The sequence below is a fragment of the Manacus vitellinus genome, unplaced genomic scaffold (genome assembly GCF_001715985.3).
Source record: "Manacus vitellinus isolate BGI_N305 unplaced genomic scaffold, ASM171598v3 scaffold_7_pilon, whole genome shotgun sequence".
Classification (NCBI taxonomy): domain Eukaryota; kingdom Metazoa; phylum Chordata; class Aves; order Passeriformes; family Pipridae; genus Manacus; species Manacus vitellinus.
The window spans coordinates 2,823,625-2,851,570 of record NW_021940813.1 but is presented as its reverse complement, the minus strand read 5'-3'; the positions used below and the strand labels follow the sequence as shown (position 1 = coordinate 2,851,570).

General features: G+C 38.4%; 1 protein-coding gene across 9 annotated transcripts in view; it reads left to right on the top strand.

Moving 5' to 3' along the window:
• KDM6A (lysine demethylase 6A) overlaps nt 1-27,946 on the top strand; it is a 117,511-nt gene that overhangs the window by 7,287 nt on the left and 82,278 nt on the right. For all 9 annotated transcript variants that reach the window (XR_003212939.2, XR_003212937.2, XR_003212938.2 and 6 more), the window contains exon 2: nt 5,134-5,183. The gene's annotated coding sequence lies outside the window, so the exon portion shown is untranslated. The remainder of the gene's footprint in view (nt 1-5,133; nt 5,184-27,946) is intronic.

Genomic DNA, 27,946 nt, shown 5'->3' with positions numbered 1-27,946 from the left:
TCTATTTAAGAAAACACATATTGATTTACGCAGAACAATATGGAGCTTTGGGTTGTTTTAAAGTTTTCCTTTTAGGGGTATGTCATCCAGTTAATGCTTGCTGTTTTTCAAGTTCAGTTAGCCAAAAGTGTGTTAGTCACATTTAGCCTTGCAAGGTGCCACTAGATGGTGTTAGTATCTAGTTCACTTTTTCCTTACTCAAGCACTAAAATACTCAAACTCACTTTCGAAGACCTCTTAAATTTTAAGGTTTCAAAAAGTAGGTTTGTTGGAGCAGATCATAAAAGCCATCCTTCGGTGATTGCATGATTTGTGATGAAAAGTGCTAAAGATGACAGGTGGGTGGGTGTCATTCAGTCTAGACATTTTGCTCCCCATTTTCACCTTTCCTGTTTGTTTAGGTTATGTATTTAGACTCTTGGCATGAAGAGAGATTGTCTTATTACTGAAACAACTATGCATTTTATAAAGTTTTGCCAATTTCTTAGGAAATTAAGTAGATTAAAAATAAATAAGATCTCGAAACCACCTACATGATAATTATGTCAAATCTGTTTTGTATTCTCTATGTGATAGAATCACAAGAAATCTTAAACAGGGGTAGATGAGAAAGAAGTGTTACCCATGTTTTGATTCTGACATATCCCTTGATCTCTTGGTAGGAGAGGAAGCCAAACTCTTACAGGGCACATAATAAAGGCTGTCAGGGTTAAAGTAACCCCAAAGTGGGTAGTTCTGGGTGTCTGTAAAAACCTGGAAGAAGAGGAAACGATAGACTCTGTGTGAACTTACTGAGGGTCAGCTCTGCATTAAGTGCCTGAGGATTAAAGAGGTTCTGAAGCAAACCTGAGCTGAGGAGGATTCTTACTGATCAGTAGCTGTAATTCTTTTAGGAAGGCAGTGTTTGTTTTTCAGAGCTATTTTAGGTAAGCATTCTTTTCTTTTCATCAGGCAGTATAGCTGATGGTGATTGATTTGAAAAGCTACATATGCCTTAGGGGTGTAGCCCTTCCCCGCCCTCTTAGGGAAGGATGCAAATGCTGTGTCTGCCACTCAGCAGGTTTAATGGTTTTCAAAAATGTGATCATAATTATGTCAGGAAAATAATGTAAATTGCAAGGATTTGGAGAGAGATGTATAAACTGATACAATAAGTAATGAAATACTGGAGAGAAAGAGGGAAATGGGTAACTGAACACTTTTAGGAATTCTTGGGTCACTCGTCCAGTATTGTTTTAAATGTCTGAATGTGATCTGTCAGCTTTGTGTTTTTAAGAGAGTTTTCTGTGGTTGACTAGATAATTTTGCAAATGTAATTGTCCTACTGAGCTGACACTCAGTCCTGTTCTTTCTGAGTCCAGGCCTGCATTTTCTGGATGCTCAGGAGTGTTTCTCATGTGGAAAAAAGAAACTCTTATGTCCTTCAACAGTTCCATATGTGTAAGAGTTTCAGTGGCAAACTTCTGGATTGGAAAAGCTCAATAATAAGTTCCTAATCAGAAGATTGTCTGCAGAATCCTGCTGTGCCCAAAAGTGATTTCAAAGCACTCATTTAATAATGTTTTGAAAGGACATTTTAACTGAAATGGGGTAATTTACTTGTATCTGTAAAAATGAGAGTTGACCCTGTTTTGAAAGAGGGGCAGTAGGTGACAGAATCGTTTTGTGACAAAACTTGTATCTCCTTGGAATGACCAGTCTTGGATGGAAAGTAAAGGTGCAAATGACATTGCAGCATTTAGTGCTGAGGGGGGTTTTTTTGTTTGTTTTTGTTTGTTTGTGGTTTTTTTAATATTGCTAATGTGGTGCATGACACAAGTGACTGGTTTTTTCACTTTTTCGCAAACCTGAGCACACCCTGTGTTTCACACAGGGACTTGTGTAAAATTCCTGTTGCTTGATCTTGAGCAGACCCAGTTGCTCTTTTTTTCTTCTTATTCCGGAATAAGGTTTGCATTTTGAGGGATTTGCACTCATTTCCTATAGATACAAAGTTAATTTAAGGGAGAAGTTGCTTGTAGTTCCAGGATACATTTTTTAGAAAAGCTCCTAATTTGTGCAACGTGGAATTAAGATTAAATGTCTTCTTCCTGGTGGCTCACTCAGGGACTAGGAAGTTCTGAGTAGGTAGGGTAGGGTTCAAATTTATGGTTCATAGTCTGCTTTTAAACTAGGTTGGTTTAGTTCTTCAAAAATCTTGCTTTCGTAATTTGATTTCTGACATCTTATATGCAAGATTCTTCTTAGGGGGATATGCTTGATTAGGGACGTTTCAGGTGGGCTCTGGCAAAAAAACCCCTCAAAACCATTTTCTTGAATTCTCTTTTTCTGTTCCTTTAGTCCTTTTCAGCAGAGCTTGAGTGCTCTTGGAGCAGATATTTAATCCAGATGTAAAGGGGGCTGAAGTAATGTTTCATGGGTAACTTACTGGAAGTCGAGCACTTGTTAAATACTGAAATTGTGCATCAACAGCAGTTTCTAGTTGTCTGACTTCCATAAGGAGGAAAGGGACGTTTATCTCTGGTGTTAGGGAAGCATCCTTATGCATTTTCAGCACAACTCTTGAGAATTTTAGCATTTCATCTGCAAGAAGTTCAGTGGGAGCACAACACTGTTGGCCTGGAGGCAAAGCCTGGATCCCTGGGGCTTGCTGAACCCAGAGGTAGGACTGGGCACTTCAGACACTGCCAGTGACTGTGGTGTCCTCTGAATTCCTCTGGAAGAGTGAAGTGACCTTCCTTTGAATAGAGGCTTTATCTTCTTAGCATGTAAACATGAGTTCTCCTTCAGCAGTCCACGCTTTTCCATGTGCTTGGTTTTATTTGTAACATGAGCCTGGCACGTCGAAATGGTCACTTCAGCTTTATTGAAGAATGGAAGAGAAAATCATTGACAAACATCAGCACTCTTACTGAAAACTGTAGAATATCATGGAGCAAAGTCTCCTTTCTGTAATAACTTTTCCCCATATTAAATGAAGGTGCTAAAATTTGCCCGGGCAAGTTTGTTTCTGAGCAGTTTCTCTCTTGCTTTCTTCTTTTTTTCCTATTCTTTTTAAGGTCTTCTGTTTATTTATATATTTTTTATACTGTTGACATTTTATAAACTTATTAGCAGTACCTTGACTGCTATAGGGAAACATATTCCATATCTCTTGTTTAATTATATATGCTCATGTGGGTGCTCCCTGTATATTTTAACAGCTACAGTGAAAAAGTTCTCCCTTTTGTTTTCATAGTGTAAGTCCTTAGCATTGTATTTAATGTTCTTTTCATGTTTTTATTTTATCCATATACATTGTATATTTGACTGCAGTAGTTACTTTGTTAAAAAAATAATAGTTTAGGAGAAGTTCTCAGTTTCCTAATCTTGCATAATATGGTGGTGCTGACCTCAGTGTTTGAAATATGCTTTAACCTTTAAAATGGGGATAGGTACTGCTTGAGTAAAAAAAAAAATCCTTTTTTCTTTTTTTTTAAAGTGTGGTGCATTACAAAACTGTTTCATTGTGAGTGTGTGTGTTCCTGTTGGGGAAAGAAAAGTCATTACCATGTTCAGAACCTAATTATTCCTTTTTGATGAAAAGTTATTAATGATACCTGGAAGAAGCTGAATCTAGAAGGACTGTTTTGGGGTAGGAGGATGTTTTGTGTTATTGTGAATGCCCTTTATAACATAATTACAGAATGTGACTGAAATATGCTTATTTTTAATGTTCTTAAACTTACATTGTTAGACTGCAGTCATATCCTTCAGTTTGTACCAAATTTTTTTAGGGGGGTGGAGGAGGAATTGTATTCTTAAATTGTGGAAGACTTTGATTTTTCAGTGATTTTGTTTGTGTAAGTTGCACGTGAACATTTAAACATATTGCATGTTAATAATGTCCAGATGCCTGAGTTCATTTTTCTACTCTGGGCATGTAAATGAGTCACAGTTTAAAGGATCAAAATTAGAAATTGGCTTCACAAGCGTTTCAGTGGTGAGGGGAAATTTCTGGGCATTGTTCAGCATGTATGAGTTTACAAATAAAGGTTGTGAGACTCTGTAGACAGGTGAGTGCAAAGGTTTATTTTTAAGAGAAAACTGTGTGCTTTATTGTTATGTGTATGTTGTTCTTATTTCAATTAAACTCAAGGACTTAAGTTACAGAAATGAATATTCAGGACAGGTATTGAAAGGTATTAAAATTTAGGGACGTGGTGCTTTCAGGAAATATATCTGCACATAAAATACATGTTGTTCTCTACTGTTTTAATCTGTGCAGTGCTTATAGTTTTTCAAAGAAGGAGTTGCCTTTTTTTATTGTTTGGAAAATGCATACTGTGTAGAAACAATTCTTAAATCTTAAAGAGCAAACACTTGAAAAATCAATACCTTGATGTTTTCTACAGGGATTCTTTACTTAAAAGTCTTCATTTTTGGGTGGTTCCTAGTGCCATGTTCCTGGGAAAACACAAAGCCAGTTTGTGTTCTGGTCTGGTGTGGCCTGTTAGCCAAAGGGGCAAGATGAATCAACCAGAATTTTTAGTGGGGAAGAGGGAGCAGGAATAGCAATTTGAGAAATTGGTTGCTAAGTAGAGCTGATATTCTACTGAGCAGAGCTGTTCTTAGCGCTGATTTCCAGGTTAGTCTTGGTCCTCGCTGCTGAATAAAATGGAAGCTTTTTTGCCCCCACTTGCTTCTGCTTCTCTAGTTACAGAATGAAAGGGCATGTAAAATTGATTTCTCTTTGTATGTCCCTCCTCACCAGTTCTTTAGAAATTACAGGGCATCAGGGAGCATGGTAAATGAGCTACATGATTAAATTTTTAAATCTTACAACAGCTTTGTCCGGGATGAAAATCCCAAAATTTCAAATGATTTTTTTGTTATAGGTTTTCTTTAAAATATTGCTTGATTTACATTTGTAAGATTAATAATAAATATACTTTTGGGTTGACGTTTCATAAAACAAAATTATAATCTTAAGGAATGCATTGCCCACAACAGTGTACTTATCATGGCAGTGTAACTTTTATTAAACCATTTATCATTTTAGTGTTGTGTATTCTGACTCTTAAGGTTTTCTATCTTTTTTCTTCAAAGAAAATGAAACAAAACAAATTGAACATTCATTTTTCTTTCCTACAGCATTATCTGCATACCAGAGGTACTACAGTTTACAATCTGACTACTGGAAGGTCTGTATATGCTGCCTTTTTTTTTTTCCCTGTTTTAATGTATTGTTGTAAATGTTTGAATTTTTAAAGTAGATGCTGTTCAATGTAAGTTGGGAGTATCTGCCTGCAATTACTCTTTGACATACTAATTGGGTCTTAATGTAAATGTTCACCTATATGTACAATTTATAAGAAATCTCAGTGGAAATACATCTTCACACCATGTGTTGAAAACAGCACTCAATTAAATTGACAAGTTTTAGATTTAATTTTTTTTTAACCATCATTATCCATTACTTCAGGGTTTTTTATACAGCACAGATATTTGGATATATGAGAGTATTGAGAGCATCAGAACCACTTGAAAGCTGCTGTGCAGGTGTTTGACCTGTACTAGGAAAAATATTCTCAGGTTGATTTTTGTTTTCACAGGCACCAAATTGCTTATATAAGACCTTTTCAGTATTTTAAATAACGTTCTTACATAAGATAGAAACAAATCCTGTTAGTATAACTACCCTCTCTGTAAGCTCATGTAGAGGTATCAGCACTTCAAATGAATAAAATTGAAAAAGTTCTTATTGTCAAAAATAGTCAGCATTGGTAGATTGTCACATGAAATAATCTGAAGGTCATGATCTAGACAGAGGTGCAGGAAAGCACCTAACACAGTACACAGTTGTGTGGTCTTAAACTGCTGTTTTCCTTAGAAGTGGGTAAATGCATATTTCAGGTAGGGAGGGCTGATGGAGACACATCAGTACCTGCTATATCTGGCGTTAGAGAAACAACAGTTTTTGTGTTCTTTGCTTTTCATAGGGACTGTCAAAACATTCTAAAAAATGATGTGGCAGCTTCTTCCACTTGGGTGTTGGAAAGGGAGAAAGGCAGGGTAAATTAAAGGGAGAAGAATGAAGTGAAATAAGTGTCTTATGGCAGATGGTCCAATTGCAGGGTCCTGGGAAAATGGTTGGTGTTGTCCTGTAACGCCCCTGCTCCAGCAGAAGTTGTGCAAGTGCCATTTTTGCACTGAGCCATTTTGGAATTTAAGTAGTTTCTCCAGAAGTAACCCCTGCAGTTTAAAAATTACAACAATAAAATCATTAATCTGTTCTTACATGCTCTTGGAGAGTTAGTTTAAAGATTGCTGTAAATGAGTGTTGAAATCAATCAGTTAATGAAAAATCTATTGTAATAGCTTCTGTTGTTTGTGCTCTTTGACATTAAGCATTTCAGAGTAGTTTATGACTTGAATTATTTTTTTCTGGGTTTTATTCTAATGGCTCATTATTGGAAGAAGTGGTAGATGATTAGTAAATTATTTCTGCTGCATTTTTGGAGATTTCAGGGGAAATGTAAATTGTTATATGAATTTCTACAGGCATAGGGTGTTTCAGTGTGGCTCAGAATATTGTCTACAGTTAAAATAAATGCAAACTCGTGAGTGTTCTGCAGTTTAATTTGAAGAGCATGGATGGCAGTAAAATGTGTGGTCTGTGCTTGACTTCTTGAAAGGAATTTCTGTTTGTATACAAAGGGCTCATACTCTAACACACCTCTTCATCGTGTCTGTCTCCAGAATTTTACCGTGCAGAGATTATTTCCAACAATTCCAGTTGCAAGCATGAGAGCATTTCTTGCAGCTGATGAAACAGCATTTTGTCTTCTACAAATGAAAACAAAAAACCAACCCAACCAAAACAAAACAACCACCAAAAGAACCCACCAAAAAACCATTACTTTTTCTTCAAGTGTTCCTCCCCTGTGAAGGATCCTGTACTTTGTGATCTCATTTCTTAGAAATGTGTAGTCCAAAGTGGTTTTTTCCCCCATAACCTTAGGAAATTCTATTAATTTTTATATTCATGAAAAAGAGCCTGAAAGAGTCCAAAACCATTTTTCAGCTAATAACTTTTTTTACTGAAACTGGTAAAAATCACAGGTGAATCATATTTCATCTTTTTAATGGATGATGAAGCTATTCTGGAGTTGGCAGTGGGAAGCTGCCTGGATTGGGTCTAGAGAAAGATCTTTCCCTCTTCCCCCCAACTGAGAGGGATTTATTATTTCTTGTCATCCTTAATGCCTTGTGTCTGTAAGTAGTCAAGAGTAGTTAAGTTTGTGGTGTGTTTTTGGTCACATTTTTTATGCTGTTTTATTCTACTTTGTGATTAAATTTTTTTTACGAAGAGATACAGATGGCAAAAAAACCCCACACCCCACAGTCACATTTCCATCTTTAACTGCTGTAGATTTTTTTAAAGTTGGGGGTTTTTTTCAGTTCTTACAGGGTTAGATGTCATTGATATTAAGTTGTTGGAATTTGTGATGATAAAGAAAGGAAGAGAAGGGTATGAAGGAAGGGTGATATTTGTGAGCTGTGTGAGACAACTGGGAAATTGGAGAGTGCTGCATCACATGAAGGCTATTATATAAGGCAGGTTTGGAATCAGACAGGAACAGTCTTAACAGACTTGGGCAGTGAATCTGAAATTATGTACTGTCATGCAGTGCAAGTTTCTGTGGTTGAAATAAGTGGTCCTGTAAGTTCTTTGTTTTATAAAGAGAAAACTTCTAGGATTGTGAGAGACTTCAGGTTGCTTAGGGTGTAGTTTGTCCTTCTTTTATAGCATTTTTAGCATTTGCTACTTTGGGTTTTTTAAGTTCCATGGGGATGGTAATTGAGCATCACTTTCATGCAGTGTTCATTCTATGATGTTCAGTCTACAATTCATCTTTCTCCTCCCCCTCCTCCCCCAGTAGTTTTTTCTGATAGTCTGAATTTCTTACCAGGTTGTTTTCTGTCAGAATTTGGTGCCTGGATTGTTTTGTTGGTAATACAGGAAGCATTGTGTTGCTCCTTTGGAACAAAAAGAGAAGGAAAAAACACTTTAGAAAATATATTCTGAATATATACTGTAGTGAGAGAAGTGAAGGTGAAGGGTCAGGATGGTGCTGTGTTTTGCCGTTTACCAGATTAGTACTCCCTCTGTGCTCACAAAATATTATTTCCTTTCCAGGAAGTAATACCTGTATGGAGAGTTTTGAAAGAGTTGGGTTGCATTGTGCTGTATATTCCTAAATAGACTGCTTTTTGCAGTAATTTGGGCACCCACAGATCAACATAAAATGACTGAGTTTCTGCAGTTTTTGTTCTGCACAGGCACTGTGGTACCTTAACTATCTGCATTTTAAAAAATTATTTGACTGGAAATCTGACAAAGTAAATATCTCAACTTGGATAAAAGCTGAGATAACTTTTCATTCTTGCATTCAAGTAGTTTTCTCAATGTTCCTTCTTATGTGCCCATGCTAAAATAAATCTCCCTTCTGTGCAATGTACTTCATTCTGATTTCCTTTTAAAACTCCCCTGTGTCAACATGTTGGGGGAGGTGAGGAGGACTGTGGGGGATGAACGGATGTGAAGGGCAGTTCAGGAGAGGGAGACAACCAGAACTGCAGTTTGTAGGTTTTGATGCTCCTGGGAAAATAAAGATATCAAGTGTAAGTGTCTGCCATGATTATCAGTTTTGACATATTCTGAGGAGGCAGCATTAGAAGCTCAGCAAGGAGTAAGATATTCCTCATTTTATACAAACATGATGGCAGATATCTGGCACCTGTAGAAAGTTATTTTAATCATCTTGTGGTTGTATTATAATGGGCTTAATCATACTGAACCTTTTTATATAATGCTTGGGTTTGGGTAGGGTCGCCCTAACAGAAATCTCGGTGGATTGAGAGTGTTTAAGTGTATAAAATATCTAGGTCTGTTATATTGACATGGTTGTCCAGGGCAGGAGAGACCTAGAAACCTTATTCCACAGATTTGGGGCTGCAGGAAGTTTCAGTGCTCACTAGGGAGATTCCTGGAAGGGTTGTACAGAAGAGCCTGGTTATCTGGTGCTTTGATTAGATCTCATCTGCTTTGGCATGGCACTGCTACTGCAGCCCTTCTGTGGTTTGATAATCTTGATTAAAGAGTATTTGTGGCGTTGGCAGGTCGATGAGTGTTCTCACATTGTCAGTTAGAAATTGCGTGACTGTAGCTGTTGCAACACAGAATAAATAAAACCTTTTGGTACAGGTATATTAAGTAGCAGCGAGTTCCCATGTGCTCAGTCTCTGCAGTGCTTCCATGAGCATCTATTAGTGACATCTCTGTGCTTGGGGAATGAATGTGAAGCTTTCTAGACAGGATTAAATCCAAGGGATTGTGGACAAGTAACAAGGAGCATGAGGACAGCACTGCTGTTGTACCTTATTCTGTATTATTTCATCAAAGAGTAGCATCCTGTGTGGCTTCAAGGCTATTTTATAAAAAGTTATGTTTTATCAGAATAACAGAGGGTACACAGGTACTTAAATACTTCTGTTTGTGTGAATAAAATGAAGGATTGCCAAGGCACAGCATGTAGAAATGCATCTAAGTGAACCTTAAAATGATGACAGTTACTGTGGAATGAGTTACTCCTGTATCAGGGAAGACTGTTTGCCCTGGACTAGGATGCTGGAACTTAAACTGAGAATGCCTGAGAAAGAAAAGAAACCTCAATTTATTCAGCTATACTCAACTGTAGTGTCTCTTTATAGAGTAGTGCTTGGAGTGGAAAGTCTGAATGTTCCTTGAAATGTTTAAGGAACACTTAATTAGTGAGTTACATCCTCCAGCATGAATTCAGATATAGACTTCTTGTTAGCTGTTGACTTTGGCTGGAAAGTTGCCTAGAAGGAAAGTAAATCTGTCAGGCACTCCTTATCATGTTATGAAAATGGCCCTAATAAACTTTCTTTTTAATAAAGATTTCATTTATGTGGCCAGGGTGAAAACATCAGAGAGGTTTAGTGAACCCCAGCAAGGATTTTCAAAGACCTGTGTCTGTGTTCCAGTGGATTTTAAGAACATCTGGGTGCAAATATGGTGCAAACTGAATTTACAGTTGCAAGGCTATACTGTAGAAGACTGAATGGTCTAGTAATAAATAAATAAATAAATAATTTGAGAGGGGGAAATAAATCCTATAGTTTTCCAGCAAGGTAAGGTATTGATTTAGTTATGGAAAGTACCTGTGTGGTTCTCCCTGCCCATGTGAACTGGACATTAGAATTACTGTCTGACTTCAAGTGTTTGTCTCAGACCTTCTTCATATTTGTCTCTTAAAGAAAAGAAATGATTCTTTGAAATTAAATTTTGGCTATATATATGCAAATAATAGAAATTACTCTCACTTTTCTCAGATAGTCTTTATAAAACAGAGGAGAATCCAAAATCATACAGAGATATTGCAAAAAAATGACAACAACTACAAAACACCAAAAAAACCCTAAAATAAAAAAAACCACCTAAAATTCTCTTCAGAAAGTCAAATGCCAAAGGAAAATGCAAATGTGTTTGTGGGTGCTAGTCATGTAAGAGGGATGTAATCTCAGTCTGTGCTGAGTTGTTGCTTTGTTACAGAAAGCAATTTTACAGCACTCCTTTTTATGTTCATCTAAAGTGTATTTGAGTGCCAGGTAATTTTTAAAAATGCTGTTCTGTAATTAAAGCTATGTAGAAATTTCTCAACCCCATGGCTGAAACATTTGTAATTAGTAGCAAAGCTTTTTTTTTCCCAAAGAGCTGGAGTAACAAAACACCATGAATGTCAGTTTTCAAATGTGTCCTGTTGCTTGTTTCAATTGTTTTATGCAGCTTCTTTTCATGCCTCTTTTTTCCATTTTGTTAGGTGAAATTGCTTTTTTGGTATGTTTTCTTAATTTTGTAAAATAGGAAAACAATTTAAAAAACATTAATGCTTTAATTTTGTTTAAGTTTTGCTGTCTCTTTTTCTCCAGACTGTAAGTCTGTTTCTCCCTTTATAAACAGTTGGACGAAAAGCAATTACTAGACATACTGATAACAGCAAATAAGAGAACATTTTGCACCTTAGAGGATCTGTTATAAGACAGCAATTTTCCACTTCATTGACTCACAACTGTTTTATTTTCTGCAGTAAACTCAAAAAACCAAGTAGTGTTTTAGACAAAATTCATCAAAACTTCCATTATTTTTTAATTAGATACAAATGCTAGGATTAATTGAAACAGTATACAGTGGTACAGGATCAGGTTTGCTGGAGCAAACACCCTCCTGGAACAAAAGATGGGGAAAGAAGTAGGATGATTTGTGAATGCTGCTTTTTATTTAAGAGAATTTTAAGAGAATGGATACCCCATATAAAGAGGTACATTTCCCTTCAAAAACAGAATTTAAAAATGACAGGAAAAGCCTTTAATATAAATTATTGCCATGTAGCAACACAGGGTTTGTACAGGAGAAGCAGAAAGACAGAAACAGTCCCTTTGATCAGAGGAGACATAATCAGAGAAGCATCAAGAAGACTTGATCAGGAAAGCCAAGTTTCAGAAATCCTCACTGAAGGTGAAATTTGCTGAGATAAGGAGCATTGCAGAAGCAACTGGGAGATGCAGTAGTGACCTAAAGATGGGTGAGGTGAAAACCTGCAATTCAGAGCATATTTTCAAATCAAAATGATGGGGTAGCAATGGAATAAATAGAAAGAGGAAATGGAAAATCAGAAGGTGAAAAATAAAACCAGAAATTCAGTAGAGATTCAGTGGCTCTACAGGAGGAGAGAGATATTAATAATCCCTTCTGCCTGCTCTTTGCTTCTGTCTGACTCTATAATGGTTGTCAGTGAAGCACGTGGGGTTCTGTACCACCCCTCACTTTTGACTAAACAGTTTTTGGATTTCAATCCTCTCCCTTGAAGGGTTTTGATGAAGACATTCTGGTCACGTTCTGAGAAGATATTTCACTGAAAAAATAATACTTTCAAGACCTGATGTAGACTGAGGGGGGGAGAGACACACACGTATGATGACATTATGTGGTATGGAACAGCAAATGAAAGATAGAGATAAGTTTGTCCTAATTTTTAAATACTGGTGAGAGTGGGTCATCATAATGGAGATAAAAAGCATTTTTATGGGATTTAATGGGCTAAGCATTTTCAGGAGACTGTTGTGGAAAGCAGTCTGGAAACAGAGTCTGAGTCTGATACAACATGATAATATAGGATGGGAAAAAAAATCTCATGCCAAGAAAAAAGAAAAGGAGAAAAGGGGAGGGAGAAGACTGAGGAGAGAGAAAACTGCAAGGCCAAGTGAGACTGAACAAATAATATGAGAGAGAAGAAAATGTGGCTGGAGGAAGAATTGCAGGGAGTGGGGAAAGGAAAATTGTGGCCTCGCTGAGAATTTGAATGTAAAGGAGATGAGAGAAGTAAAAACAAACTTTGAAACTAAGAGCATATGGGGAGAAAGGGAGGAAGGTATATATAGAATAATAGCAGAGTGGATTGTGGGAGATCTGAACCGAGGCTTTTGCCAGCGTTCTCCCCGAACAGCAACCTCTGTGTCATAAATTCACCAGGCATGGTGGGAGAGATTTAAAAAAAAAAAAAAAAAGAAAAGAAAGAAATCCAAGGAAGACAGTAACTGTTCAGGTGAGGAGCACAGTATCCTTCATCAAAGGACTTGGATGTCCTCTATTTTGAGAGAGGAAGAAGGTAGAGTATGAAGCACTGAGGATCACTTGGGGAGCCAGATAAGTAGATAATAAAAACTTGTGATCTTTAGATTCGAGGAAATTACAATGGCAGGGCTTCAACTGATAAAAATGAACTTTGTGTCCTGACCTTGCTGGAGAGCCCACTCCACTCTTAGTAATGAAACAACAAAGAATTTTAATGTATGTAGCTGTTTGTGCAGCTGGTGATAATTTAACAACTTTCTGTCACAAAATAAAGGGGTTTACAGTAACAAAGGATCTAGCAAGTGCCTAAAGTCTTTTACTGAACTGCTGATGAAAGATACATGAGAGCATATTAAACATAATATTAAGTTTATTAGGGGTACAGTGGATAAGAGTAATTTTGCTAGTGAAAAGTTTTCACTTTGATCCTGAGATACACTGCCAAAAAAAAGAGTGCGAAAAATACAGTGCAGATACAGCATCATCAGAGGTAATTCTAAAGATTTTTTAAAGGTTATTGATATGTTTGGATTGTGAACTTGTGCCTTTAGTATGTCATGGTGGATAGAAATCGCATGTGCGAAGATATTTGAAAAGATAGAAGAGTTGTTAAAAGAACAAGACCCAAGAGAAATTTGGAGTATGAAGATGCTAAAGTGAAGGGCTAAATCTATGAATTATGCACTATAAGATCTTTTTTCTGTATTGGAATGCTTAGTAGCTTTGGTAACACTGTAAATGGGGTTATTTCAGCATCCCATAGGTGTGATCAGTGTGATTGCTCTGTGATGTGAAAAAATTGGGGTTTTTAAATGCAAACTGTGTTTATGAAGACTGGAATTCTGTCTCCTAAGAGTAAAAGAATTACGTGTATGCTTTCAAAATATTTCAGAGAAAATTAATTATAAATAAAGGGAAAGTCGGGAATGCTGGAAAGGTGACGATGATTGTGTTACCAATAACACCTGGTCATCTATAAAATGCACAAGAAATAGAGCAAATTAATAACTGTATTCGGGTTTCAAAAAAAGATCTTTTAATATTGGATGCTAAAAATAAATGTAATTTCTTGTAAGTTGGCAAAGTAGACAAGTTGAAGGAAGTGTACATTGGGGTTTTTTCAAAACATGTTGTTAAATGAATGCTACATAGAAAGATTAAGAAGAAAATGTGTTGTTATTTCCTGCTGTTCAATTAGAGTAAAACATAACTGATCTCTAGTTTAGAACAGAATATACACTTATCCAGATATTTCTTAAAGGGTAATAAATCTTAAGAATTCCACGTTTAGGTTTTGTGTATTCTGGGGAGGGTTGGTTGCGTGTGTGTCTAAAATTCTGTCCCTCTGTCACTAAAACACAGAATTTTTAGGTAGTTAGTCCCATGACAGAGAAAGAAGCAGACACTGTTTTTTACTCTTGTTAATGCAGACAAATAATGCAGCATGTCCAATTTTCTGTACAGGAAAATTGTACATGGATCTAATGACTAACTCTCTTATTAGAGGATTTAGCTAATGACATTACGACAGGAAGGTGTGCTTCTTCTCCTTGAAAGGAATCAAGAGTAGGTGTAAAATCTTAAAAATAATGAGCCAGCCAAATAAATTTTGACATGTTGCCTTTGACCTCACGATGAATTTGATAGAGTTGCTTCTTTTTTATGTCTCTTTCTATGAGTTGTCATAATACAAAACAAAGGAATCCCTCCTCTGTACATATAAATTATGTACCTGTTTGGGTCACAACAGCATTAGATCTTTTTAGGGAGCATGTGGGTTCCTGTTTGATTAGGGATATTTTACATTTGTACTAAATTAGGAAAAAAAATTATTTCAGTGTCTGCAGTCTTGATATTTTTTTTCACTTTATATTCATTCATTTAACCACTCATTTGTTTTAATCAGTGGATTTATAGGAACTCAGAACTCTGACAAATAATGTAACATACTCAGAATGTTAATGGTAAAAGAGGATGGAATGAGCTTTGGGGAACAATTGTGCTGGGGTCAGGAGAAGGAGGAGACAAGACAGAGACACTCCCCCCCTCACCCTGGACATGGCAGCAGTTTCCAGACAATGTTCATAACGTTTTCTAATGGTGGTGCTTCACCCTGGAAATTCAGCAGGAAAGCTTTTCTTGTCCCCCTGTATGTGTAATCTCTGTCTATAAGTCCAAACAATCTTGAGTGGAAACAACTTAAGTATCATCAGGACTGATAGAAAAATCTCCTCAGAAAAGCTTTTTATGCATGTTGAATTTTCCTGCTGCAGAAGTTTCCTTTGTGCAGAATAAAAAACTGTCATCGTTCATCTACTAGTATTTAGAATAATAGCATGCTTCCTTGCTTCAGTCCCTGGGATGAGGATTCAGGATGCTGAAATATTAGACATGCTGGAGTGTGGCAGTGGAGAAACTCATCAATTCAGTTTGCTGGGAGGGAGGCACATTTAGCTGAGTAGAACAGCTCTGGCTCAAATGGAGGACACGTCTTCAGCAGGGAGGAAAAATGTTTGAATATTGATAACATTGAATGACCAAATGTCTCTTTTTCTAAATATAAACAATTATATTAACAATGCGTGTGACGCTTTTTCAAAAGTAGCCTCTTGTTTGCAGAAACCCCAGGAATGGTACAGTCACTTCATACCCACTCCATAGGATTGCTCGTTCCTGTAAAGGGTTAAAACAAAACACACCACTCTATTTTTCTAGTCTGTAGAGTCCTGTTTGATCTCTGTGTAGATACTGTGGCTCATTAATTGGCGGCTTTTCTTCAGAAATGAATCTTTCACATTCTAAGGTTCATTCTTTGAAAAGATGAAATATTTGCTGAGTTTAGAAACAAAGAATTACTTTATTTTGCAAATATTGAGTTTTTGAGTTTGCTCTCTCCACGACTGGCATTTCAGTTCTAGTTTTTTAAATACTCTTTCAAGCATGTACCTAATTAAAGTATTGAGCTGCATCCCTTCCTCCTTTTCTGAGGGATACAGATCCAGCCTCTTCCTTGTGGTGGAGGTGGGTGGGGGAGGAGGACTGGTGGAATGTGGCTGGATCTCATACAAATAGATGGAGAAGGCAGCAAGTGGGAAGATGGGGAGACAGAACTTGGGGTCTCTTTTTTTAAAGAGCCTACGAGTAGCTTATGTGAGCAGTTCAGTTCATGCTTTTAAGGAAAGGCAAATCATTTAAAATGTTTTCAGATTATTGATTGAGCATGATCACGCTCTGCCCTCTGCAGCAGCCTTATAAGGATGAGTGTTTAGAGGAGAAACAGAGATCAGTTCTGCTTCTCATTTTTACTTGCATAAAGGTGCAGCAAGAAGTGGTCTCTGGTGTCTGCTTGTCTGCATGGAGTGCACCAAGTGGGGTCAGTGCCAAAACAGAGTGCTCTGCATGTAGGGAGGGCCAGATGCTGAAAAAGTACTGGCCACTCAAATGCTAAAGAAAACCAACAGCAACCAAGCAAAGCCTCTGAGTTCAGGTAATTTCAAGCGAAAGTATTTCCAAATGTTGCCTCAGAAGGTCTGCAGCTACCTAAACAGCTGATCATCTCTTCCTGTGCAGCAGGTTTGTAGTAAGTGGATGGGGTTTTACCAGCATTTGGAGGAACCTGGGAAGACAAAAGCTTTTCACCCTCGACCACTTTTCTGGGCTGCTCTATTCAAATTATTCAGCACTATTTCCTGAGTCCCTGTGCAGCCTTGTTTTGTACAACGTATCGCTTCCAACTTCTGAGGGATGGCTTAGAACTCCTGACTCCTCTTCCCCTTGCTGTGTCATTTTTCTCATGTTGTTTAGGAGTGGGATTGATGAGAGATACAACATCTCACATATGGGAGAAATAACAGTCAGTTACAGATCTCTTACTGTGTTTTTTTTCTTTGCCAGTTTAGTCTTTGTTCTGCAAGGCCAGAAGTTTCTCAATTAAATTTTGCCTGGTATTACCAGCCAAAATAAATATAGCTATTTTTCCTGTTTTTTTCTCAGTCTTTCTCTCTGGATTGGGTTTTACTTACTGTTTTTCTCATTGTTTCCACTTCTTTTTTTTTTTTTGGAATTCGCAGGGTCATCAGTAAACCAGCAATAAAGCTGTATTACCAGACATTATAACTGCACTCATGCTGTCTAACATGTTTTCTAAAAATATCTCAGGTATTGTTTCTCTCCTTTCCCAATGAATATTGGGATCTATTTCATGTATTTACCTACCTGACTCTGATTATTGGGGTCAGACACAGTTCCATTCCCAGGTATCTTAATGATGTGAACTTTTTCTGAAAACAAGTAAGCTGAAAATTCCAATTCCAATCCTGGTAAACACGGTAGAAGGGGAGATGGTTTTCAGTCATATGTGCAGTTTTGGAAAGGAAAGGAGATGATAAACTGATTATCATTCTGAAATATCTTCATTATAGCTAAGGGAGGAAAAGCTGTAGTGGTGACAGAGATGGGAGAATTTCTTTATACGAGGCTAGTGCTGATAATTCCATTTTCTCTGTTTTCTATTCTGTTGTCAACTACTGCAGGAAATTCATGCTTAAACTGCATCTTCCAGAAGATTTTGTGTCACTGGTTGTATGGAAAGTTACATTAGTTTTGCAGAATGCTGCAGACTTGCAGTGTTTTAATGGTTTCAGAATGCAGCTGAACAAATTCAGGGAAGAAAATCCATTAAGAGCAATTAAATAAGAAGACATTTTGTCTGGCTTTGGAAACCTCTGAAGCACAAATCACTGGAGCTTGGGGAGGGTATTTTTGGGAGGGGAAGGCTTAAAATAGTGGTTGAAAAGTGAATTAAGTTACACTGAAATGTCATTTCAACAGCAGCATTTGAAGAGTTCCATGTTACTTCTGAATTGTGCAATAGCTGTCCCCTCCCTTCAGGGTCACCTCCTGGGAGTTATGTTTCCATTTAGTGGCATGGTCTTTACCTTTTGGACAGCAAGGATGATTTGCTGATGAAATGCCATCACTGGATGTTGTCTAGAGCAGAATTACTCAGTGAAGCTACACAAGAATTCAAGAATTTCAGTATATATTATCGTGTTCACTCCCTCTGACATCCATAAAAATACAATAACATAAATGAAATCATCCATCTAGTTCATAATGGAGCATTATAACCCTGTCTCCATTCTGTTTCTGGTCTCAAAATCTAGGCAAAGAGAGCCCTCTGTCTGTCTGAAAGCTGTGAATAACTTCTGAAGAAAAGCTTGTCTTGAAGGCACTTCCATTTCACTCAGGGTGTCTCTCAGAGGAATGGCAACCCTTTTTCTTTCTTAAACTTTCCTCCCTGTGCCCTGTTGTCAGCCAGATTCCTTGGGAGTCTCTCCTGGATCACGATGGCTGTAATACTGGCTTTTTTAGGAAGACAACCTGTTGGTGCTGCTTGCTGGTGATTTTTTCTGACCTGGGCTTTCAGTCAAGAGAAAAATGAAGTGAACAGATGACAAATGTCACTTGTCAAGACAAGCCCAGATGAACGCTGCCACGGGAAGGCAACTTGTCTTGAACTGTTAAGTGCTGATTGGAAAAACAGTACAAAATAAAAATGGCTCTAAAGGAACACAACTGGTGCTTTTGGATTTTCTTAAATGCTACCATTCAATGGTTTTGCTAGTTGTAGCATTTTGCTAGACGTGTAACTCCAAATTTATGTGGCATCTTTCTGTGTTCCTTGTTAACTAACCCCTCTAAACCTTGATTTTTCTTTTTTTTCTGGAATTCTGGTTGTGTATTTTTAGTACATACAAACGGGGAGATTTTCTGTGTGTTTTGAGATGTTTGGGTGATTGAAGTTCAGGGAGCAAGTGCCAGAAGTAGGACTTTGCTTTGTCATGTGGCTGGAACACAGGGAATCACTGAGGTGTTGGGGCAATGTCTGGAAGTACCAAGTGCTCCCTTCCATGGTGACTCATCTGTTCTGCCTGTGAAAAGGTGGTCTGCAGTTTTGTAATTATGGGGAAGAATGTGAGCTGCCATGTAAACAAACAGCTCTGCTGTAAGTGGAACAAAGTTTCTTGTCTCTCTGCTGTGTCAGTCAAGTGTGAGATGAAAAGCAACTCGGTGGTCTGGGCTATCAAACCCCTCTAAATCCACAAGTGCTCATCTTCTCCTGAGGCACTTTGGTTGGCTTTGCTTCTAGAAACAGAGAATGATGTGTGGGTGTCGTATGTAAAGCCCATAAAGTGACTTAAAATCCTGGATATGGAATCTCCCACTTCACTTAAATGCAAGAAAATAAAGTAGTATATTTTCTATTTGACACCTTTGACAGGCAGCAGAGTTCTCCAGGGGAGGGCTGAAATGGGTTGTTAACCTGAGTTTTCTCTTTGTTTTACTGAAGAGAATCTGAATTTTAGGCCTGAAAAGTAATTATGAGAGGTCAGACACACAGTGAAGGCATTAAACAGGTTTAAAAACTGTTTAAACAGGTTTAAAAACTCTCAAGCTATGCTTGAGAGGCATAGCTACCATTGTGTGAAGCGTTAAGAGAAATTGAGAAGTACAGTGTATCAACCAGATGATACAGAATCAGATATTTAATTATCCATTAAACAATTAAATATAGCCTGGACTTCTTAAAGCACATCCTAAAGTGGATGTGCTTGAGTTTAAGAACAGGATCAAATGTAATGTTGAAAACATGTTAAAAAGAGAGAAGTGTTGCACAGAATTTCTTACTTTAAATGCTTCCACAAGACATCAAGCACAAATTGGAGCTTCCAGAGAATGAGCTCTTATGAGCTCTTCTTTTCCCTGATCATGAAGAGACCTTTTTTAGACTCCCTGCCTACCATATTCCCTATCTATCAAAACAGGCTTTCAATGGTTGTGGTCTCCCAAGGGGTAAATTTTTTGTATTTTATACTGGGAGTTCTTCCTAGTACTTCCTAGAGCAGTACCCAAGTACCCTTAATTAATTCCCATAATCTCTCCATGCTGGTGCTCGTTCTCTTGCACATTTGAGAGACACATTTCCTCTTTTGTTAAGCAAAGTACTGTAAAGAGTATTGATAATTTTAAGGTGCTGTATTTGTACCTGCCCATTTTGAGATCTGCTAGGTGACCACAAGGTGATGATCCCAGGTTTATGAAGCCACCCACATAATTTATCTTCATGCCCTGGAACTATCTCTGTCTATCTGTGGGTGTGATTTACTTAATCTCTAGTATCTGCAATTAAAGAAATTCCATTATAATGGATATCTGAACCTTAAAAGAAAGTATAAAAAAAGCTGTAAAGTAGTTTTTGAAAATGTTACTTTAAATAAGAAGGCAGAGAGATTCAGATTACACTGAAGAGCAGTCACATGTTTAGAAAAGATGGGAGGTAGCATACAGCATATATGTTTAAGCAGTCTTTAATGTGCTCTCAAGTATAAAAAATTTGTTAATTGCAAGGGGAGGAAGCCCCCACATCTTTGATCTGGGAAAATAAACGTAAATTGGTGTATATTAGACAGTGTCGTGGAAAAGTTGTAAATGTGGGGACTGGTATTAAATATTTAATTATTTTATGATTGAATGGTTTTGATGATTGAGTGTGAAAGTGAATATTGATATTCTAAAATAGGAGATAAGTTTTGCATGTTGAATGGTACAAATTTAGAAGTACAGAAAAAGATTTTGGAGAATTGAGGTAGCAAGTGGAACTTCATATGGCATGTTGAGGTTTTTTAAATGGTAGTATTTGAAACAAGTTGTATCACCATCTTATGTACCTGGTGTTCAGGAAACTGAGGTGAGTATCAGAAGAAGTAGAGAATGTGAAGACAAAATTAGAAACCCAAACAATATTTAGTTTAATAAAGAACAATATAGAAGCCTGTACTGGAAAGCACGGTCTTATGTAAAAGATAAATATAGTTTAACATGACATTTTACTGGAATCTAATCACCCTCCTCTCAGACACAGAACAGCAGAATGAAATTTCAGATAAATGATAAAATCATATCCAAGAACTGTTTGCAGAGGAGACAGACAGGAGGGAGGGTGAGCCAACACCTACCCATTAGAGGGTTAGAGAGGGATTCTGCTGACTTTTGCAGGATGAAGGGGGTATCCCCTCACACTGAGGAGCAGCAATTATAATGTAAAATTAATTTGTGGAACTCAAGCTTGGCAAGGTATCTTTAAATAAGAGCTCCCTGGAGTCTTGCAAAAGGATGTCAAATTAACAGAGGAGGAGAAAATCCCTATATGATGGTGTTGGTTAATTTGCCCTCTGGTCCTCTCTTCCCTCATCTTTCAAGCTGTCACCTGACTGTACAAGCAACAGGGTTTAGGAATAAACTGCCCCAGAGGAAAGACTTTTAAAACTACTGACTTTCAGAGGTTTCTTACCTTTCCTAGTAAGGTGAGGTAATAGTCAGAACTGAAGAAAAACTAGTGGATTTAAAAATGTTTCGGTTCCTGATCCAAGATGGTTGTGGTGTTTACATTTGCAGTTTTTCAGAGTCAATTTGTCAGAAGTTAAAACCGTTGACAGAAGCAATTAAGTAAATTCAGGTAGAGCAGCAGTGGTATAATGGTAAGAAGAAGAGGGATTAGTGAGGGAAAGCAAGCTGGGCTCTGGAGCAGATGAAGAGAGACCAAAGTAGAGCAGTGCAGAATGAGCAGAGATGGGGACAGTGACAGAAGTGTCCTGTCATTTGACTTGTATTTTTTTTCTTGGTTTGTTTTGCTTTTAGAAATAGAAGGCTCTTAAATTCACTAGCATATATATTCCCAGAGTGGGCTGAAAAATTACTGATGTGCAGTTTTCTGTTAAGAAATGATGATTTGATGGAATTGCAGTGCTCTGTGGGAATGGTTGGTGGGCTGCCCAGCTGCTTTGCTCTGCTCTTGGCTGTGGGCCATCCTGTCTGCTCCCCCAGCTGCCTGTCATGTGGGCCTGCTGCCTCGGCTCTTGGATCCCATTTGAAGTATTTGTACATTCCAACAAATAAAACAGCAAATCACCAATTAGAACACCAATTAGTGATCAGTACTTAACCAACTACAGTCTTAATTGGACAATCATTTTCAGTAATAATTGATTGATCCCTAACTAGCAACCGTTAATCAATGATCTTACATTTCAGTACTTAAAAAAAAAATGTAAAAAATTACGTAATCTTGATTTAGTTTTCAATATATTTATAGGAATACATAAACTATATACCAAAATATGCTCTCCAATAACATTTTCGATTTTCAGATGTTACTGACTAGTGTAAAAATCACGTAAAAATTAAAGCAGTCCATGAGGGTTTTTTCCCCAAACTCGATACTCAGAATTTTGTTCCAAATGTGGGATTTTGTTCAGTTTGCAGAACAAACTGTTTTTATGCTGGAGCTAATGAAGCCTGAGCAATGACGAGCTGATGTCTGTTGTCCTTTCACGCCTCCTGTCCTTTCTTCTCCCACTTAAGCACACACAAACTGAAATTCCTGTAGTTTTCCTAGTGCAGCATCCTGAATGACATCTTGTTCCCTCTGAGCAGGAAAAGCACATGCTTGATTTAAAGCTATGCTAATGGGCTAAGTGTCTCTTCCCAAAGAGGAGAGAGTAATTAAGCTATGTACGCTTTCTGCAAGTAGGCTTTGGTTTGGGGACTCTTTTTTCCATCTAACAGGTATTTTCAGTGACATTCCTCAAGTTTTTAATCTTTGAGCTGCCTCACTTTCTCTAAAATTCATTTGAAGGCAGCTAATAGGTTCAAGAGTTACTCAGCTAGAAAAAACAACATAAAAGCAGCAACAGCATTCTTAGGGGACTTGGTTAAAAATTAAGCTTTAAATTTTTCCATTAAGCAGAGTTCCAGATTGAGCTGGAACTGCCCGGCACAATGTAGCTTAATATTCAAGGGGAACAACCATAGAGAGTTTTGCCACTTTATTTTTCTGACTGTTTTCCTTTGTTTTTACTGCTTTGTTTGTGTGTATTTGGATCTCTTTATAGTCATTCATGCCTTAGTATGTTCAGCTTGTCCACTCCCCTTTTCTGTGGAGTGCTGCAGGTAGAACAGCTGTGTAATTAATGATAGTAAGGCTTTTTTCCAACACTGGTGATTCTCCAGCAGTGAGAACTGACAGGGAAATAATGGGGCTACTTGTCAACTCAGTGGGATTCCTATCTTTGCTGGAAAGGGTTAGAAAAATGGTGAATCAAGGACAGAAAATTCCATACTAGTAGCTCTACTACATAAAATGTTATAAAGATGATAGGTATAAATAATGATGATCGTTTGCTATTATAAAAGAGAATAAAACACTTCAATAAACTGCCTAAATGTCATCTTCCAAAAAAGCTGTTTCAGTGATGTTTGTATGTATACATGACTGACATTAATTTCTGTGCTTTTATTGAAAATATTTTTGAAGAGATCTAATAGTTTTTATCAGGTCAGCATATCTGGGTGGGGAAGGAGAAAAGCCAAATCCTTTAATAAGTATGAAATAAGAGCAGTACTTGTCAAAGAAAAACAGGGATTGAGAAGAACTGCTCTGTGCTTAATTTGCTTGTGCTAATCAATGTTTGAGTCCCACCTGAAGGGTATGAACAAAATAAGGAAGTGCCTACAGGACACCATTTATGTGGGAATCTCTGGGTGCCTCTCTAAAGTGCTTGTGCACAAATGGATGCAGCATGGGCACAAATACAGGAAGAGTTAGAAATCCATATGCAGTTGCAGGGCTGTGATCTCACTGGATCCCAGAGGCACAGTGGGACAGCTCAGGCTCATCTCCTGTTCACAATCACGGAAGAACTGGTTGTCAGGCAACACTGGCTGCTGGGGCTGTGAAATGGTGGAGTCCACAATCCTGGGACAAAGAAACAAGGAAAATGGGAGAAACAAAACATCACACTTAGGAGAGGAGACCTTGGTCTGCTTAGGGATCAGCTTGGAAGAATTCCTTGGAGGTGGCCCTGGAGAGAAGGGGTGTTCACGAGAGGGCATGCTAATTTTGAAGAGTAACTTTTTCTGAGCTCCAGAACAGTCCACCCTGGCTTGCAGGACGTTACATTAAAAGGAAAGGAATTGTGCATAGATGAACACAATGCTTCTGAAAAATCTCAGGCATAAAAAGCATACAGGAGGAAGAAGCAAGGGTAGATGACTCTGGAGGAATATGGAGACATCATCCAAGCGTTCAGGGTTCACATAAGGAAGGACAAAGCCCACATGGAACTGAATGTGGTGAGAGATGTGAAGGGCAGCAAGAGAGCTTCTGCAAGTGTATCAGCAGCAAAAGGAAGATGAAAGAATATGTGAGTCTGCTGCTGAGTGAGACACAGGTAACAAAGGAAATGGAGAACACTGAGGTACTTAATATTAGCCTTCTTCACCTTGGTCTTTACTGGTAGGACTCACCTTCAGGATTCTAAGACCTTTGAGACCAGTGTTCAAGTCTAGACTCAGGAAGACTTGCTCCCAATAGAGGAGGATCAAGTTTGGGAACATTTAAACAGATGGGATATCTGCAAGTCCATGGGACCTAATGAGATGCAACAATGAGTGCTGAGGGAGCTCATCTGTATCACTGTGAGACTATTCTCAATTATCCTAGAAAGGTTGTGGGGATGGGAGCATTCCTGAGGCCTGGAAGAAAGCAAATGTCACTCCTGTCTCCCAGAGGGACAAGAAGGAGGATCCAGGGAACTACGGGCCAGTCAGCTTCACTTCCATCTTCGTGAAGGTGATAGAGCACATTATCCTTGGCAGCTTGTTTCCGAGTTCACCCAGGGTGGGCAAGTCTCTGGAAATCATCACCATGAATTTATGAAGGAGAAATAATGTTTGATGAACCTGATACCCATTTGCAACACAATGAATAGCTTGGTAGAGGGGGTGAGAGCCATGGATATTGTTGGTGTTTACTTTAGTAAGGCTTTCCACACTGTTTAACATAATATGGTCATAGGCAAACTGATGAAATACAGATTAGATGAGTGGTCAGTGGGGTAGGTTGAAAACTGGCTCACCTGGGTTGAGAGGATTGTGATCAGCATCTGTCACGGTCTAATCCCAGACAGCAACAAAGTACCACACAGCCACTTGCTCACTGCCACTTTTCCCAGCTGGTTGGGATGGGGAGGAGAATCAGGAGGAAAAAAAGAAGAGAAAAACCTTGTGGAGTGATATAAAAGCAGTTTAATAAGTGGAAAAAACCCTGCATAATAATACTTATGATAATACTTGTAATAACAGTAGTAATAGTTGTAATAAAAAGGAAAGTTAAAACCCAGGAAAAACAAGTGATGCACAATACAGTTGCTCACCACTCAGTGACCAACGCCCAGCCTGTCTCTGAGTGGTGATCAGCCCCTTCTGGCCAGCTCCCCTCTGTTTATGTCCTGGACATGACTTTCTATGGTATGGGTTATCCCTTTGTCCAGTTTGGATCACTTGTCCTGGCCGTGTGCCCTCCCAGCTTCTTGTGCAGCTTCTCCCTGTCAGAGCATTGGAAGCTGAAAAGTCTTGATTTGGGGTGAGCACCACTCAGCAACAACTAAAACATCCATGTGTTATCAGCATCGTTCTCATCCTAAATCCAAAGCACAGCACTGAGCCAAGCTACTAAGAAGAAAATAAACTATCCCAGCCAGAACCAGGACAACAACACAAAGTCCAACTGGAGACCAGCCACACCAGTGGTTTACCCCATGGGTTGGTAGTGGGGCCAGTGCTCTTTGTCATCTTGGGTTAATGACCTGTGTTATGGGGTAGAGTTCACCTTCAGCAGGTTTGCAGAGAATACAAAACTAGGAAGAGAAAACATAGTTGAGCTGCTGTTCAGAGGGAGCTAAACAGCCTACAGGAGCCTCATGGTGTTCAACAGAGGCCGAGTCCTGTGTCTGAGGAGGAACAACCCAGTGCACCAGCACAGACTGGGGGCTGACAGGCTGGAAAGCAACTCTGCAGGAAGGGCCTGGGGTGTCCTGGTGCAGGAGTTGACTCTGAGCCAGTGGCATCCTGGGCTGTGTAAGGCAGAGCATCCCCATCAGGTTGGGGGGGTTGATCTTTCTTCTCTGCTGAGCTTGGGTGAGATGTCTGTGGAGTGCTGGCTCCAGTGCTGGGCTCCTGAGGGACTGCAGCAAGTCCATGGGCCCATAGGACTGAGTAAGGGCTTGGAACATCTGTTGTATGAGGGGTGGAGGCTGAGAGAGCTGAGGCTCTTCAGCCTGGAGAAGGCTCAGGTGCATCTTATCCAGCTGCACAGGTAGAGCCAGAGTGTTCTTGGTGGTGCCTGGTGAAACAAGGAAAGGCAGCAGGCACAAATAGAAAACACAAAATTAATTCTAAACACGCAAAAATAAATTTAATTAATTAATCGAGTGTGAAGGTGATTAAACAGTGAAGAAGGCTGCCCTGAGAGTTTGTGGGGCCACACATTTTTCAGTCCTTGGAGGCAGTCAAAACCCAGCTGGACGTGATCTTTGGAAACTTGCTCTGGTTGTCCCTTTGTTGAGCAGAGGGTTGGACTAGAAGATCTCCAGAGAGATCATCTCTTTTTGTGCAAACATTAGACAAATTGGTTTACTTACAAAGCATCCAGTCTCAAATATGGCTTTCTATTTGGAATGAGGGGGTTGGTGGGTTGGTTTGTTTGTTTTGAGGTTTTATTGTTTTGGGGTTTTTTTTGTTTTTTAAATCATGTATCATACAAAATAAATTGGAAACTTCGTGATTGTTAACAGCATTCGGGGAATCCGTAGGGAGAATATTAAATTTGATTAGGTGAATCATCTCTATAAAATGTCTGTCAGAGTGGATTTAGTCTTTATGCACTGCACAACACCTTTGCTCACTTGATTCGTTTGAGAAAAAATATTGTTTTCTGTTTAAAATACTTAAATTATTGAAAATATTTGTATCAAGTGAAAAATGAAGATGTTTACATCAAGTGAGATTTTATAAGCTTCAATGGAAGGAACATAAGTCAGATACCAGTAGCAACAATCATAATTTAGACGTTTGCTTGTCTGTCTGAGTGACAGATGTGAGGAGGTACAGTAGTTGGTCAGTAATCCCTTCTGCCAAGGCCCTAAGTTTGTTTATGGATAAGGAAATGCCCAGTTTACAAAACTGCACAGATTCCGTCATTAAAGGGGAGGATTTGAGTTATTTATTGTTGTTTTATCATTTTGTCTTTCATGTGAAAGTTCTCCCTATAATGTGGGCATTGCACAGTGTGTTACTCAGGGGGTTTTGAAATTATTAATGTCTCGAGTTAGTTGCTGTTTGTGGGTTTTGATAATTTTCTTGTAGTCTTTTCTTCATATACCCTGTTCTTTGCCATGTGACAAGAAGCTTTTTTTACAGATAGTGCTGGAAAGCCACTGGAGGGACAGTGTTGGATCAAGGCTCCCACTTCAGATTGTTCAAGCAGGTCTTGCCATGTGTGTTTTAGTCCATGGGTGGAAATGGGGCCATAGCAGTGTTTTGGTGGAACAGCAGTGCTGCTGAGAAGTTGGAGTAGTTTTCATTCAGGGGGGAGCCACAGGGAATGTGGAACTGTAGCACTGGTGGGGTGTTGCAAAGGGTGTGGACAAATGTACTGTCTTTCCTGAAGAGGAGATGAGAAGGGAGCAGGATGGGGAGGAGAGTATAGTAATTTAAAAGATACCTGCCACTTACAAAGGGGGAAAAAAATTAAACTTTGTAGATGATGTGGGATTTTTGTTTATTTGGTTTTTATTAGTTTCATTTTTTTCTGCTTCACTTCTGTTAAGAATTTTTCTGTGAAAGGAAAAAAAAAGGAAGTATTTTTTATGAATTAAGAAAGATCTATTAGCCGGTTTTGTTCTACAACTAGTAGGTGTATTTTGGCAATACTTACTCTCTGAAAAGATCATCTTAAAGACAGTGAGGAATTACTTTGTAGTTATTTACCAAGATATTACAATGTGGAATTACTTTGTAGTTATTTCCCAAGATATTACATATGTCAGAATATATTTGTCACAAGAATAATGATTTTTATGTATTAATTTCTTCCACATGGCTGCTGGGATGCAGGCACACACCCAGTAACAGATTTTTGACTATTGTGATTATTACTCAAGAAGCAGGGTCATGTAAGCCTCTTAGAGATGGCTATATTTTAGAGATCCTGATCACCTAATGATTTTTCAGGTGTTATAATATTTCCTGAAGGCAAAACTGATGATACTGCTCTGCAGTACTCCCTGCACAGGTACCTGAGTATTTCTGCAGGTGATGGAAACATGCAGAACATGTAGATAGGTA